Source organism: Equus asinus, chromosome 27 (genome assembly GCF_041296235.1).
Source record: "Equus asinus isolate D_3611 breed Donkey chromosome 27, EquAss-T2T_v2, whole genome shotgun sequence".
NCBI lineage: Eukaryota > Metazoa > Chordata > Mammalia > Perissodactyla > Equidae > Equus > Equus asinus.
This window is the reverse complement of record NC_091816.1, coordinates 15,521,101-15,538,323: the sequence shown is the minus strand read 5'-3', so window position 1 is coordinate 15,538,323 and position 17,223 is coordinate 15,521,101. Positions and strand designations below refer to the sequence as shown.

Here is a 17,223-nt window from a genome sequence, read left to right as displayed (position 1 = left end):
ATATTAATACAAGTAGATACAACTCACTACTTTTAATAGCTGCTTTATATCGTATAGCATATAAAGCATATCTTTATTCATAGAATATCATTCTATGATATTCATAGAATATCTTTATTCAACCATTCTCTCTTTATAGACACATAGGTTATTTTCAGTTTCTTTTTTTTAATAACTACACACATCCTTTCATAAATATCCAGATACACAAATCCTCATGTTCCAGCGATTTTATTTCCCAGTGGGATGGTTGGGTCAATGAGTGCATTGTAAGTGTGAACAAATATAATCAATAATGACAGGTTTTTTTTCCAAAATGTTCTAGCAGTGGAAACTGATATCAGCAGCGTGTGAAGTTTTGCCACATCATGATCAGCACTGGATATTGTAAATGTTTTAATTTTTATAAATCTTATAGGAGATAATGGCTTCCTCGTTTTTCTAATTTGTATTCCTCTTGACTACTAATAACACCTAGCATCTCAGACAAAAAGCTTCTTTATTGGATTTTATAAGACCTCTATTTTTCTCTTGGTCTCTTATGAGGTTTGTTCCCCCTGAGGAGGCTGGTTGAGTCACGGCAGCCCACACCGAGATGCAGATCCTTGCTCTTTTTGCTACATGTCTGCGTTATCCATCTTCTGTCTCCCTGGAATGAGATGAAATAAGACTCCGACAATTTCCAAATTCATTTGACTCAGGCTGCTTGTGGGATATTTAAAAAATTCTGTTTGTTATTATCTCATCTTGGGAGATAATGAAAAGAGAACAGCTGTCAGCTACTTCCTTCTAAATGTTGTTGTAATTTATTTTCTTTGAGGAATTATCACTACATTGAATGCATTTAGCTATTGAACATTCTTTGGTCTAAAATGTACCATCATTTCGTCCTGTCACGGAGACCTAGTGACACCAATGTTGTGTGGTTTTGGTATTCTCAAACCTTGTCTTGCTAAGCAGGATGAATTGGGGAACAATCATAATTAAGCCCTGGTTTCTCTGAGGGAGCCTAAAGTAAATAAACTCTTACTTCTGATATACTGGCCTCAGGGGGAGATCAGCAAGGTGGCAGTGGCCTTATTTTAACAGCCAGGAGCAGTGTCCAAGATCAGTGTAAGGGGCCGAAGTGGTTGTATGAGTCAGGGTTCTCCAGAGAAACAGAACCAATAGGCTCTCTCTCTCTCTCTCTTTTTCTCTCTCTTTCTTTCTCTCGATTAGCTTTAAGGGATTGGCTCATGTGATTGCAAGACTGACTAGTCTCACATTTGTACGGCAAGCCAGCAGGCTGGAAATTCAGGTAAGGGTCAACTTGCAGTATTGAGTCCAAAGACTGAAGACTCAGGCAGAATTTCTATGTTGCAGTCATGAGGCAGAATTCCTTCTTCTCTGGGAAAACTCAGTCTTAGCTCTTAAGACCTTCAATGGATGGGATGAGGCACACCCACATTACGGAGGGTAATCTGCTTTATTTAAAGTCAACTGATTGCAAGTGTTAACCACATCTAAAAAATACTTTTACAGTAACATCTAGACTAGTGCTTAACCAAACAACTGGGCACCATGTTCTTGCCAAGTTGGCACACAAAATTAACCATCACAGTGGTGTTTGTTTTATTTGCTTGGGATGAACTCAAATGACACAACTACTATTTGTTTCTCTGTGGAACAAGCAATTTTATGTGAAGCCTGGGTATAGTCAAGCTATAATCAAAGAAAGATCTCTAATATTCCACTCATTTCCAGCATATCTACTTTCATGAAAAACAAATGCCAAGACCATGAGCATATTCTGCTTTAGGAAAGGGGTAGAAAAATAAGTGGAGAATGTATGGTTCAGCTATTCTCAAGCCTTCCGTCTCTTCTTCCTTTGTCCACTTAACCCAATAGATTGACCTCTTTTCCTTTTTAAAATAGCTGGTATTAAGAGTGTTCAATTGAAATAGAATAAACCATTTTTTTCTTGGCACAGTTTTTCTAGCTAATGGGAAAAAACATTCTGGAACATATGGATACATTTTAGGTGAAATTTGCACCTGAATTGCTGGCTTTAGCATCAGTGTTGATCAGAAACTTTGGAGAATTTTTAAATGTCTACTTCTACTTCACTTATATAATTAAAAAAATAAATGTATTGAGGTGAAATTAATCGTTTTAAAGTGAACAATTCATTGGCATTTAGTGCATTCACAATGTTGTGCACACACCACTTCTGTCTTGTTCAAAAGCATTTCCAGCATTCCGAAGTAAAAGTCTTACCATTTCTCCCCACTCCTCCCTCCACCCAGCCTCTGGTACCCACTAATCCGTGTGCTGTGGCTACAGATTTATCTATTCTGGATAGTTCTTATAAATGGAATCATACAAGTATGTGACATTTTGTGTCTGCCTTCTTTCACTTAATATAATTTTTTGGAGGTTCGTTCACATTGTAGCATGAATCAGTACTTCATTCCTTTCAATAACTGAATAATATCCCATTTAATGTTTATACCACAATTTGTTTATCTATTATCTGTTGATGGGCATTTGGGTTGTTTCCACCTTTTGGCTGTTGTGATTAGTGCTACTATGAACACACGTGTACACGTGCTCGTTTGAGTACCTGTTATCAATTCTTTTGGCTATTTACCTAGGAGGGAAATTGCAGGGTCATATGGCAATTCTATATTTAACTTTTTGAGAAATTATCAAACTTTTTTCCACAGTGGTTGAACCATTTTACATTCTCATCAGCAATGTATGAGGGTCGCAGTTTCTCCACATCCTTGCAAACACTTGTTATTTTTTTTTTTGTTTTTTAACTTTATTTTCTTCCAGCCATGCTAGTGGGTGTGAGGTGGTACCTATTGTGGTTTTGATTTGCATTTCCTGAATGACTCTTGATGTTGTGTATCTTTTCACGTGCACCTGGGTAATTTTAATTTTGTGATTTCATCCTGAGTCCTAGGTACATGATAGAGTTTCTCATCTGGTGCAGCATAGCACAGGTCACAGGTACGCAAATTATTGACCCCCTCGGCCTTTGGTATTAGTAAGGGAGACTTTAGATGGCCAGAGTCTCTGGGATCGTTCATCTCAGGCTGTGAGCAGACTCCTCCGCTTTCTCCACTGGGCCATATGATTTTATCACTTTCCATGTGTGCCAGTATATGAACAGTTTGGGGGTACTGATTTATAGGGGTGTAGAAAACCACAGTTCTCTTGATCTAGCTTAGTTATTGGAACAACAAACAGACTCTGAACCGTTTAATAGCACTGGAATTTGTTTAATTTTTTTCAGAAATCACAACAAAGAACTTTCTGTAATGGCTCACTAAGAATAGCCATTCTAAGGTTATGTTCCTAAAATAGGGCCTTCTATTAATGTAATTAGAAAAATCTAGTGATATATTACAACAATCATGACAAGTTGTTCAACTTTGGAGAATTTTAATCTTCAAAATGGCATACAACATATGAATACATGAAATTCCAAAATGCAGAGCACTGCGTATTTGTTTTATATCATGATTTATGGGAAATAGATATTTTAGATAAAATCCCAATTCTAGGCAGTGTGAGGATCATCCATCTAAGGTTGACATTAGGCACGCTTAATGCCGAATATTTCAATAGCTCAGCTTGTCAGTTATTTCACATAATTGGTGCTTAATTAATAGAGATGTAGATGAGACAGCTATAGCTGAGGCCCAGAGATGAGGATACCTGCCCACAGGGGCGGGTTAGTAGATTGGGCAATATCTGATAATGAGGAAATCCAAAGAAGTACCAGAAGACAGGCAACTGCCATCAGAGAGGACCAGTAGAAAATAAAAAAACATCAGTTTTTGAAATAGACTCAAGATGCCAGGAAAAAATTCAAAGTAAAAATTTGGGACATCGATCAGTGAACCAAGGAGAGACCAATGAAGAGGAGAGGTATGGTTAAATTTGGGTAGAAGGTGGAAGCCTTGCTGAAACTGAGCAAGAGCAGTGTCTTAGTCATCTCGAGCTTTTATAACAAACTATCACAGACTGGATGGCTTAAACAACAGACATTTGTTTCTCATAGTTCTGGAGGCTGGGAAGTCCAAGATCAAGGTGCCAGCAGATCCAGTGTCTGGTGAGATCTCACTTCCTGATTTGCAGACAGCAATCCTCTCATTGTATTCTCACATGTGGAGAGCGTGGAGAGAGGTCTCGTGTCTCCTCTTCTTCTTATAAGGTCACTAATCCCATCATGAGGACCCTTTGTGACTGAATCTCACCCTAATTACCTCCCAAATACCATCCCATTGGGGGTTAGGATTTCAACATACGAATTTTGGGGGTACACAAACATTCAGTCCATAACAGGCAGTGACTCATTATCCCTGGTTATAAGGTAACCGTGGATAAACTGAAATGCTGGGTTAATGCTGAGTCAATAAGTTATTGTCTTTAAATGGAATTGGGAATCATAACTCAAATGAGCTCACAACATAATAACCTATTTGGAGTTATGTAGAAGAGCATTTAGTGCATTTCGAAGCCCTTCTGAAGCACTGGACAGTAAGTGAAAGATGTGATACTGGATGGTGTTGGTGATGGAGAAAGCATTGAGACAGGCCACTCCAAGTCAGGGTCTCCAGCTTAATCCACTCCTGGAGGGCAAAGAGAAAAAGTTGATAAGTGTTAGATTGTGTGGGTCCATAGAAATATCATCTGAAACAAGATTCAGACCCTCAGCCTGAAGGGTCATGTTGACCAAGTCAGCCTATCATTCTAGGTTCTTCTGGTTCTTAATCCAAAGTTCTTTTCCCCACCTAGGACATTTCTATGCTCAGAGAAAACAGAAAAGCTCCCCTCCCCAAACTTAGCCATTTGGTTAGTTATATCAGACTAAAATAAACATCAAAGACAACCTATGCTCAATGAAATCTAGAACATAAAGATTGGTAAAGAAGACTGCAGGAAGTGTCTCAACCAGGCATATGCAGACAGCCAGCCATGACTGACAGCTTTCTTCTCTTGTTAACCTGAAAAGCCTCAAAACGAGTTGACTTGGGAATAGCCAAAAGAATTGCATTTCGGGGTGAGCATGCTATGGCATACCACAGGCAAATTCCAACAAACAAAGAAAGGGAACTGCTTTTATAGAAAAAAAGGGAGATTAGAGAAGGGCTGTTCTAAATCAAAGTCCATGGGGGAAAGCAATAGTTCAGGGCAGCAATGGTGTCCCACTGGCTAGGCTATTGCTGAGCGGGGAGAGACATCTTCCTTCGGTAGTAAAGGGGTTGTACTTCCTGTCCAACATGCAGGTGTCCTTCTCTTCCTGTTTGGTGCAATTGACCAGATATGACAGGAGTAAGAGCTCCCCCTACAGGCCACCTTGACTCCAATTTAGTTACGGTTTCTTTTATTAATTTCCACACTCTCAACCCCGGCATGGAGCCCTTCAAAATTTAGAGCCCGGGGGAAATGGAAATTTTCTAGTTCTGGAACCACTTCCCCTAGTATCATTGTGAGCCCAGTAAACACATCTCCCTTGGCAAAAGAGTCAGGGCCAATCACAACCAGGAAGGGAAATCTAGTTGGCTCAAATGCACTTAAGATAAATCTCTTCTGGTTATTTACAGAATGACTAACACTAAGGGATGTTTACAGGTTGTTAGAAAACTATAGCCAATCTGCTCCTTCTTACGACAGATTGCAACTCACAAAAACCTCCCAAGGAAGCCAAACGTGTTGTCATGCCATATTGAACACAATTTCCTCGTATTTCCTAATAATGCTCCTTTGCAGAAGAAATTAAGTTATACAATTTTTTTTCTTTTCTGAGTGACAGTAAGCTTGACTACGACATAAAACCTGGCTTCTGGAGAATGTATGCAAATAAATAGTAAATCCTCTTGCAAAACCAAATGCTGGAATATTATTACATACTTTAATGGCTTTTATTCCTAGCATCAGATCTCCTAAGAGCCAGTGACTAGAGGGAAAACCTACAAAGAAAAAGAGAGTAAAACAAAACAACAACATCGACAACAAAAATGTTATTTGTAGCATCATTTTGTGCTGTCATAGAACATTTACTTAAAAAATAATACCAGGATGGCAGAAACAGTTTTGCAAGTCATAAGGAACATCTTGTTATAAACATTGTACCCACTGTAGAATGAAAGAAATTGAAGGCACAGAAAAATCAATTCAAAGATCAAATTGTCAATACGATGTCTGTGAAATTCACATATTTGCATTGATGCAAATATCTGAAAACACCAGTATCTGCTGACCTGGAGTTTAGAAATGACCCATGATGGGTGTTTAAGAAATGAGGATACCAGGAAAATTATTTGCAATCATAAAGATATTCCCATTTTGACAAAGGAAAGAAAAAGAAAAATATGCCAGGGTCTTCTATAAACAAGGTGCTCTGTATAAATAAAGCATTATGTTAATTTTACAAGTGTAATGGATTAATGATAACAAGTTATTCATTCCTTCATCAAATAAATAATTTTGAGTACCTACAGTGGGCCAGGCAATGTTAGGAACTGGGAATATATTAGTGAACAAAATAAATAACGCCTGCTCTCACGGAGCTTACATTCTAGTGGGGGTGGAATGCAGAGACAATGAACAATAATAATTAAGTTTCCATGGTGTATTGGAAGGTAAAACATGTTATGGAAGAAGAGAAAAAAGAGTAGCTTGGAAGGTGTTGGCAGTGGGAGGAGGTGGGCAAGGGAGGGGAGAGTTCAAGTTGCATTTTAAGTGCGTGGTCAGAAGAGGCACCATAGAGCTGGCGCAGAGCTAAGACTTGAAGGCGGGCGTGAGCCATGTGAACACCTTGGGGAGAATGTTCCTAGCAAAGGCAGCAGCAAGTGCAGAGAGCAGAAAAAGAGAAGACCTGAGAGGCAAGGGAGTGTAGTATCCTGGAGTGCCCTGAGGCTGTAGTAAGAACTCTGGTTTTTCCTCCAGGAGCAATTGGGAGCCTCTGGAGGAGTTTGAGCAAAGGAGGGACCTGATCTGACTTCTATTTTATTTTATTCTTTTAAAGATTGGCACCTGAGCTAACAACTGTTGCCAATCATTTTTTTTTTCTGCTTTTTTACTCCCCGGATCCCCCCAGTATATAGTTGTATATTTTAGTCATGGGTTCTTCTAGTTGTAGCATGTGGGACATCACCTCACCATGGCCTGATGAGCGGTGCCATGTCTGTGCCCAGGATCTGAGCCGGTGAAACCCTGAGCCACTGAAATAGAGCGTGTGAACTTAACCACTTGGCCACAGGGCCGGCCCTTGACTTCTATTTTAGAAGGATCACTCCGGTGGCTGTGTAGCATGTAGACGGCAAAGACAAAACCCAGGTGACCAACTAGTGCCTCAGGCCAGAGAGAAAGCAGCAGGGTGTGGAGAGTGTTCACATTCTGGAAGTCTCACGTATGACATACTCTCCGGCTGCTTCTAACACTAATAAACTGAGACCAGACAGAGTGAATCACTTCTGTATAGCTATTCAAATAAACTCATCTTCAAAGGTAAGTATAACCCCCCAAAATTTATAACATGATGTTAGTAAGAATTTGCTCTTGGGATGGCCCGGTGGTGTAATGCTTAATTTTGGCACACTCCACTTCAGCAGCCCAGGTTTGCGGGTTGGGATCCTGGGTGCGGACCTACACTGCTCGTCAGCCATGCTGAGGCGGTGACCCACATACAAAACAGAGGAGGACTGGCACAGATGTTAGCTCGGGGCCAACGTTCCTCACAAAAAGACAAAAAGAATTTGCTCTTCAGAAAAATGGACACTATTCTGCTAAAGCTGCCTTCCTAATGAAGATCATTTTTATTTAGGAAATTATTCAAAATGTTTTTTCTTTTTGTATTCATGCCTCAGAATTAGTTATTATGTATCTAGAATAATATGAAGATGTGGTCTTTACCTAAAAAATTATTTGGAATAATCTAGGCTTCAAAGTTTATTTTTTGTCAGTTTGACTACCTATGTTGATCACATTAACCATATATTTGCGAAATTTCTTCCCATTTTCTACTGTTTAAAAGCCACAATAGATAGAAGGAGGAAAATCCGTTTTTATTATTCACTTAAAGAGCAAAATGACTGTGATAGGAATGTTTTACCTTAAAATATTAACTCAACGACAACTCCAGAGCCTCAAGAACACTAACATTAAAATTAAAAATGGTGGTTATCATTTTCTTTTATAACATTTTTGCCTCTGGCCTACCCAATCTAGATTAAAAGCCTTAAAAAGATGGCAGTAGGATGATTCTTACTTATTTTTTCAACCTAAATGTCTCTTTTCTACTCCCTAAATTAAAACAGAATCTATGACATTGCTAAGCAGCTAAACTTTTGAATTCATTGACTTTCCAGATAGCAAGCGGGTTTAGCAACTGAGAAAAGAGAAGATGCTGGATATTAAAATCAAGGATCACAAAAAAATCTCAGTACTAAATACTGAGTGTCATTAATACAAAGGCTCACAGTGCCAGGAAAGCTATTAAAGTCTAAATGATTTTATTCAGCTAAGGTACAGTTCTTACAGAGCCTGTTTACTAATGGTGTGTCTGTGTGTGTGTATACAACGGGTGTTCCAATGAGTAAATATGAGAGTGAATGTGTACCAGCTAAGGGTACGTTAACTGCTGAAAGAAGAAAACTCGTGAATCTTAGTGGCCTATCAGAAGACAAACTTATTTTCACTAATATGCAGTCGAGTTGGGTTGGGGCATTACTGAGCCTTTGTCATTCAAAATCTTTCTTGGTTTTATTTTTCACTGTTTGAGGTCTAGAAGCAGTCAGCTTCTCCAACCCCTCAAGGCCTTGAAAATTTCTAGACTATTCCATGTCATTTGTGCTTGCAAACTGTCCAGTTCTTGCTTGAGCCCCACTCTTTCTTCCGCTGTCAAGTGATCACAGCCTGTAACAGCCAGCACTCCCTGCTAGCTTTCTTTTCCAGCCTCTTTGCTTCAGCTGGCGGCTGGTAGACTACCTTCTAGGTTGTCCCAGGCCACCGTTTAAAAGTTTTGATCCTGCTCAGCATGGCTCTCCAGGTCACCAGCCTCTGTTCTACGCCTCGTCATCTCCCACTCCCTGAATGCTAAATGGAACTTTCAGGTCTTTGTAAAAGCTGTGCTCCGTTTCAGTGTTCCAATTTCTGTATTAATTACAGAAGGATAACTACCACAGAACATAACCCCCCAAATCTTGGTGGCTTACTGGAAGTCTATTTCTTGCTCACATGAAATTCACAAGAGGATTTAGTGGGGGAGTTAGAGTTCAGATTTAGGCGAGAATTAGGGTTTGCTTCGAAAAGAAGTAAAGGAGATTTTGAATCCTACTCCCTGTGTTGGATTTCTGAAAAGAGCCTGCTTTTATCTTAAGTGCATGATTTCTTTCTTGTGATTTGTATTTTATCCAAAAACCTCATGCTCTTAGAAGTTGAATAAAATGACAGACCTCATAAAAATAACTTTGAAATACAAGCTTTTGCTCTACCAGCTTCCTCTCGTTCTTCTAAACCATTTGGATAATGAGATTGCCCACAGATACAGGGAGGAATCAGTGATCATGAAGCGAATAATGAACAGTCTAGCAAGATGAACTCATCCACGCTGATCGGAAGCAAGAGGGAGGCTGCGCTCGTCAGAGGTTATCAAGGCTTAGTAGCTGGGAGGCTGGGCGTTGGGGTAAAATAGAGCCGCATTCAAATTTCAGCTCAGCTGTTTACTAGCTCTTCGTCATGGTTGCATTTCTTAGTGGCCTCCCTGCAAAGCAGAGCGGGAGAGGGTCGTAAATTTCAGGACCTCACTCTGGTGTTTAAAGAAAGAAGGGCAGACAACACTCTTAAGAAACCATGATCCGGGTGCTGGGTAGACTTATTGCTACCGAGGTATCATTCATTCTAAGCTTTCTCAGCAGACAAAGCTAGGATACAGATGCATGTATAGACGTTCAAACAGACACATGTCTGTGCAGGCATGTGTGCATGTGTGTGCACATACACATGTTGCACATAGTTTCAATGTTTTCACTTACATGCACACCTGGATTCATTTTAGCAGGATTTCTGCTTTGATTTGGAAGGGCTTTTTGCATGCTATTATAACAAATATTCAGACAGCAAGGAATTAGGAGGTATCTGGTACACAGCAAGCATCAGATAAATTTTTTTTCTTATTTATTATAAACATGGGTGGTGTAGATGAGCTCTTTGCTCATTAGGCAAATAATCAGAAGGATGCGATTGACGAAAAGAAGAGTTACAAGTCATAGTCACAGGATGGAATCTGGGATATGCTTCTGTATTCCTGCAGCAGAAGTTACCATGTATGTGAAAATAACAAAGTATAGATACACGTTCAATATGCGTAAACCTCTGAGATTGTCCTTTTGTTTTAAAACAAGTTGAGATTTCTTTCTTCCTTTTTTTTTTTTTTGAGGCAGATTAGCCCTGGGCTAACTGCTGCCAATCGTCCTCTTTTCACTGAGGAAGACTAGCCCTGAGCTAACATCCATGCCCATCTTCCTCTACTTTATACGTGGGACGCCTACCACAGCATGGTGTGCCAAGTGGTGCCATGTCTGCACCCGGGATCCGAACTGGTGAACCCCAGGCTGCCAAAGCAGAACATGCGCACTTAACTGCTGCGCCACCGGGCTGGCCCCAAGTTGAGATTTCTGTTTGAAGGGCAAAATGACATCTAACTTGCTGAAGGGCCTGTCACTCCAGGAAGGAACATGAGTCTGGCATAGGCAGATCTCCCCAAGGATTATTCCTAGATGGGGTATGGCCATACCTTTGCTAGATTTCTCGGAATAGGAAGTTAGCCACTACAAGGCAAAATATTATTTTAATATATAATTTATTAAAGTAACATTTATTATTATCTTGAAGAAGATTAAGGTAAAGCGATGACTGCTTTCACACTCTCAGAGGTAATTTCTCAAACTTATGCTATTGACGAACCCTTAACAAATTCACAGATGCTAATTCTTCTGATCTATTCATAAATCAGTTTGATGGGTTTTTACTGTATAGTGAGCAAAATAACGTACCTATAATGGGCAGTAAAATTAATCATTAACCTAGGGATCATGAAAAATTAACTTGGAATGAGTTGACAGATATCATGTGGGCCATTATACTTTGTTAGAGACAAGACTTGCTGATAGTTCTATAATGCTACCCTATTCTACTTCTTAATTTGATTGAAAAGTACCACAAGCTTTATGGCCAGAGTCATTATTATCACTTTTTGTAGATAATTATGTTTCTGTGTCTTAACAAAATAATTTGTATCATTGAGTGTTGGTATTTGAGTCTCATGGGCACAACTAACTGTATTTGGTAGTTGCCTTGTGGCCAGAGAGAGTTAATGAGTCACTCTAGTGTCCAACTTATTATAGATAATGTTGGTATTACCTCTGTGTGACATGGAATTAAGTAATTTTAGAGGTAGGTAAAGATTACCTAGAGATGCTTTAACATCACTCCGTAATTTTACAGATAGTTTTACAAATGAAGGATTTCAAGCTCAGAAAGGTGAAGGAACCAGTTCAGAATCACAATTTATAAAAGAGCTAGATCCAGAAGCCAGACATTGGACACTGGTCCCCCAGTGACTCATGTGTAGTGGGCCCTCCTTAAAACGTAATGAGTGAATGAAGTGTACATGATCAGATCTATGTATCAGGTACTCTGAGTAAGGCCTGCCTAGGACGCCATCAACTGGAGAAAGAATTCAGCATTCAGAACCCCAAGAGACTGCAGATAGTAATTTTAAGGAGAAAAGGAAAAGAATAATAACTTGCATTTGACACCTTTATCTTTACTTTCTCTAAGATTTGTTGCTTTTGTAGCCATTGCCACCCTAAGCATAATATCAGAAATACGTTTTTATAGGCAGAGATCTTATTTTTTAAATAGCTTCATTTTGTAACTATGTTATTAAACCATAGTGCTTTATCTCTAAAAAAAATCGATTAAAATTATGTTTTGATCCTTTCTTGTTTTTTTGTTTTCTTTGCTGGTTGGTTGGATGTTAGATCATGATTTATTTATTCTGGTTGGTGGTTTAATATCAGTGTTGCATAGGATATGGCGAGTTTGCTAATGATGCTAATTAAGTTTACACATTTAGTTTTTTTTATCGCTGATCCCCCACCTTGGTGTTGAACTGCTCATTATGCCCTGGAGCCTGGAAATATGCTCCTTTTTATACATCAAGTGCATCCACTTAGCATTCAGAATTAGCGTGGGTTTAGCTCCCTTCAGACATTTTATGTTCAACTGTACAAAAAGCATGACTAAAATAACCAGGATTCAGAAGGAGTTTTTATAGAGCAGAAATAATGAGCCTGATTCTCTGACTCACAGGTCACAGATGGAGCCCACTGTTAGGTTCACTGGAGAGCAAGAAAGGCAGAAAACAACTTATTCTTGCCTCCTGATGGAGAACAGGTAACCACCTTGTTATTTCTATCCCCAGAGTCTATTGCACCCCTGACAACTGAGCTGCCCCCCAAATCCCTTTGCTCAGACTTCCCAGCCTAACCAATGTTCAGAGAGTCTTTCGAGATGCAGCAAAGAGGACTGCACAATCTGCAGAAGCCAGTGCCCTGGAACAGCTACCAGGCAAGGCTCCCTCCCTTCATTCACTCTTCCCCTCCTGCAGGTAGGAGTGGCTTCTCTGAGCTCATGGACACTGGCAGGGTCTTTGTGATGATTAGTTCCGACAAAAGAGCAAGTGAGTTTTCCTTCGTTTTGACTGCTAATTATTGTTAATCTCATTTAGGGAAGGGATTGAGTTTTTAAATCATAGAAGGTGACTATGAAGAAGCTAAAACCAAAAGACAGACTTTCCCAAGGTCTATAACCAGCTAGTGGCAGGACTTGCATTTATTTCTCTTTCTACCACACCACCTTTCATTTCTTTGTCTCTGTAGTGTATAGTACATACTAGTTGCTGAATAAATTGCTATGGATTTAATTTGATTCAGTTAAATTAACCATCATATTAGTTGACCTAGTATTGTGGATACACTTAGGTATACTTACTTCTCTTTATGTCAGTTATTTGCTACAAAGATTTCTGCATAAAAAGCAATGAAATGTTCTGAAACATCTTTTTCGGGTAATTTCCTAGAAATTTGAGTTATAAACTTCAAAAAATATTTTTTATAGGAAAGAGTAGAATGTCAGGGATCTGAATCATAGACATTGCTTATAGTTTTCCAACAGGCACCAGGACCAGTTTTTAATCCAGCTCAGTGAAGTAAAAGTAGACAGTGCTACACTACAAATTCAAAAGTGTTATGATGTAGCAAAATCATGTTCCAACCTTAGAATATTAAAATGAGTAGGAAATATCAAGTCAGGTCAGTTGCAGGATTTTGGAAAACATGTTATTGAAGAAAACAGGTAGTTTTTGAAAAGAGGCTATAGAATCTCTTATGACATCATTTGTCCCACTTCAAATAATCTTACATAAATAATGAATTTGAAATGTGATTTGGAATTTGGAAAAGAGATATGACTGGGAATCAGAGACCTGGCTTCTAACATTGACCCTCACTAACCTGCTCTGTGACCTTGGGAGAAGCAACTGTCCTCTCCTGGCCTGGAAAATGAGGTGAAGTTTGGACAAAGTGTTCTCTGGCTTCTGCTTTCACACTCCAGGATTTTCTACTGTAAGTGATTTTCTACACACATTCAAAAAGGCAAAGATTATTATCAAATAATAATTGGTTCTATCAAAAACCAAGATTTTAGAAAATTAAGTCCCATTTTTTTCGGTTTGTGGTCTTTAGTGTTATGTCCTTTTAAAAATTGAATATTAGCTTTTAAAATTATAGAGAGAGAAGAAATGAAAAAACAAAGCTTGGGTGACATCAGTGAAAATGACAGAGTAAGGATCTCTGAAAACTCTCTCCTCCATGAATACAATGGGAGAACTGGCAAAAATGGTCAGAATCAACTTTTTTCAGACTCTGGAAATTAGACAAAGGCTTGTAGCAATCCAGGTGGCTTTTCTTCAAGAAAAATGTCTGGATATTGGTAAAAAACAGTGAGCTTTGTGGCAGTTTAACATGTTCTGTTGCTATTTCCTCTTTTTCGGCTTTGTAGTAGCCTTGAGAACCAATGGCCTCAATCACAGTGAAAACCAGCAGCCTGGCAGGCATGAGAGGGAACAGAACAAGGGTGGACTGTATTTAAAGCCTCATTTCCAGATAATTGTCATTATTTGATCTGTCTTGTGGTTCTCTGGAAGGCTCCATTTACAAGGCTTCTTTATTTCACCCGACTCAGAGCCCACCCAATGCAAAAGCCTTTTCTCCTGGGGTTTTTGTTGAAAACAATTAGAGGCAATTGTTTGACTTCATGGCTGTCTGAGGTATTGGATAACAGTTGAGGCAAATAATAGGCTAATTAAAAAGTCTAAAAGGAAAAACTGAGGAATGAGATGTCCACAAAGGCTTTGAAAAGTTCTGACATATTCCTGAGGATCTACAATGCCTGTGCATATTTAAGGCTGTGCACATGCTCAAGAAAGACCTATGGCTGACTTTGAGGCTCTGCACAAATAGGAAGTAAATGTTAAAGCAGATTTGCCAACTGTGGCTGAGTGTTGAGATGTAAGATAAGCTCAAAGTGATCCACACATAAACACATCATAATCAAACTATTGTAAGACAAAGACAAAGAGACAATCTTGAAAGCAGCACATGAAAAGCAACCTGTCATGTGCAAGTGATCTTTAATGAGAGTAATTCTGATTTCTCATCCGAAACCAGGAAGGTCTGAAGGCACTGTGATGACATATTCAAAAGAAAATATTGTCAACCAAGTATTCTATATCCAGAAGAACTATTTTTAAAAAATGAAGAATAAATTAAGACATTCCCAGCCAAGTAAAAACTAGGAGAATTGTTGCTAGCATGGCTACCCTACAAGAAATACTGAAGGAAGTCTTTCAGACTAAAATTAAAAGTCTCTTGACAGTAACTTGAATACACATGAAGAAATAGAGAGCACTAGTAAAATTAACTACATAGGTAATGTAAATATAAAAGGAAATAAAATAGGTAAATATAAAGGTAAAATATTTAAAAAATAGGTAAATATAAAAGACAGTATATATATATATATACACAAAAGTTGGTAATGGAGGAAAAGAGGAACAAAAAGACGTAATCACAGAAAACAAACATCAAAATGGCAGATGCAAAATCCTACCTGGCAGCCTCTTTAGTTCCTGGATAAAAACTAAGGAACTTTTATTATCATTTCAACTCTCAGCAACACATTTCACCTCCATACAGTGAGATCACACAGAGGAGACAATCTAAGGACTGTGATTAGGTCAATAAAGAGAGACAGCAAATTGCTAGTCTGCTTTAAAATATATTCACCACAAGGATTCATATTTAGATTGTTTAATAGATATCTAATAAATAAACTAAGGGGTTGTTCATAGCCACTAACCTCCCTCTATTTTTTTTTAAACATCATATGTCTTTTCCAAGAACTGCTTACAATATTTTCCTTAGATTAACCTCTATGTTTAACTGGCTTCAATGTTTAAAGTCTTGTTATTTACTACAATTCCCCCATTCTTTAACTTTTTCTCTGATTTTTCTTTCAGTCTGTTCAGGTACATCTCTGAGTGCTTTTTTAAAGAACTGGCATGTAGATGGTAAGCCTTCTTGTGGCGATGTGTGTCAGAGAATGTTAGGACTAGGGTAAGGTAAACCAGGCACACAGGCACAAAATTTAAGAAGGGCAGACTCTCAGGCCCCCAGAAGGGAGCATCTCCTTATGAACGAGATTCCCAGGACTTCTCCTAGTCCAGACCCTGTGTCTTATATTGCCTTCCCTCATGAGGTTAATTTACCGCTTTTGGATTACAAGTTTTCTTCTCAGAACTCTATTGCTTTGTTGTATTTACTGTTAATATAGATGACATAGGGGGCCAATCTAACTTTTCACTTTATTTGTAATCTTTCTTTTTCTTCCTGGATATTAGTAGCATTTTAAATTTTATTCCTGAACCTAAAACCCATCATGCTATTTCCACCTATGGCTCTGTCTTCATGTATTTTACCCAGTAATCAGTATTTAGTATCCATTTAAACATGTTCATGTAGGCATTTATCTATCTTAAGAAAGTTTGATTATTCCTTTTTATGATTACATCTGTTTTGACCTTCTGTTATCTCTTTGGATTTCTTATTATTCATAGACTGTATCTCCTGGATCCAATATATCATTTTTCATCTCTTCAGTTTGTTCCAATTCTACTAGTCTAGCTAAGAGGACAAAAAAATTATATTTACTAACAATGGACATTTCAAGTTTGGAGATCCAGCAACTTAGGGAGAGGCAGTGGGAATCACTGGGGAAAATCTCAGCAGTGAGCTCATTTTCTGTACCACTTCTTCTACATATTTTATGTGGCCACTTATGCCAATATTAAGCCCCAATTATTCTTACATGGCTCTCTGAAGTGCCTCCCTTCCTATCCCATAGGTTTTCTAGTGCCATGGAAGTTTTAGGCGACATTTGGGTCATCTCCACTGTTCACATGGCAGCCCCATGGATCAAAAGCATTGACTCACAGAACAAAGAGTGCCTCCAAGTGGTTTATCTCCTAACATTCCCCTAGGACTGCCCTGGGTTCCTACTCTCACCCTCTGTGTTAGAGGATACGAGTGGATGCTTCCAGCCTGTCTTAATTTAATTCCTAGGCACACTGCTCTTTTCCAGAGGGGAAGACATAGGTCAGTCGACTTGGCTGACCTCTCTCGAGCAAGAATGAATTCTGCAGCAGGCAGCCCTGGGAATTGAACTAGAATGTTGATTCTTTCCTGGGTCTTTAGCCTCCACCCTGCAGATTTTGGAATTACCAGCCTCCTTAATGAGCCAACTCCTTGAAATAAATCTCTTTCTATATATATTCTCTCTCTCTCTATATATATATACGTATACACTTCCTATTGATTCTGCTTCTCTGAAGAACCCTGATTAATGCAGAGGGGAAATAAGGGTACTCAGAGTGGATCATTTATATGTTTTATTCAAAGAGTAAGGATAAGAGACATGATCTGATTTACATTTTTAAAAGGTCATCTGGCTTCGGTGGACAGATCGGATTCAAGACATATTTTGGCAATGGGTTGGATGTACAGAATGAGGGAGACTCCAAGCTTTCTGGCTTGTGCACTTGGATGG

At 38.8% G+C, this 17,223-nt stretch overlaps 1 long non-coding RNA gene across 1 annotated transcript in view; it reads right to left on the bottom strand.

Moving 5' to 3' along the window:
• Positions 1 to 3,261: 3,261 nt before the first annotated feature.
• Positions 3,262 to 17,223, bottom strand: part of LOC139042306 (uncharacterized) — a 39,689-nt gene continuing 25,727 nt past the window's right edge. Inside the window, exon 3 of the long non-coding RNA XR_011498875.1 lies at positions 3,262 to 4,622. This is a non-coding gene — a long non-coding RNA (uncharacterized lncRNA). The remainder of the gene's footprint in view (positions 4,623 to 17,223) is intronic.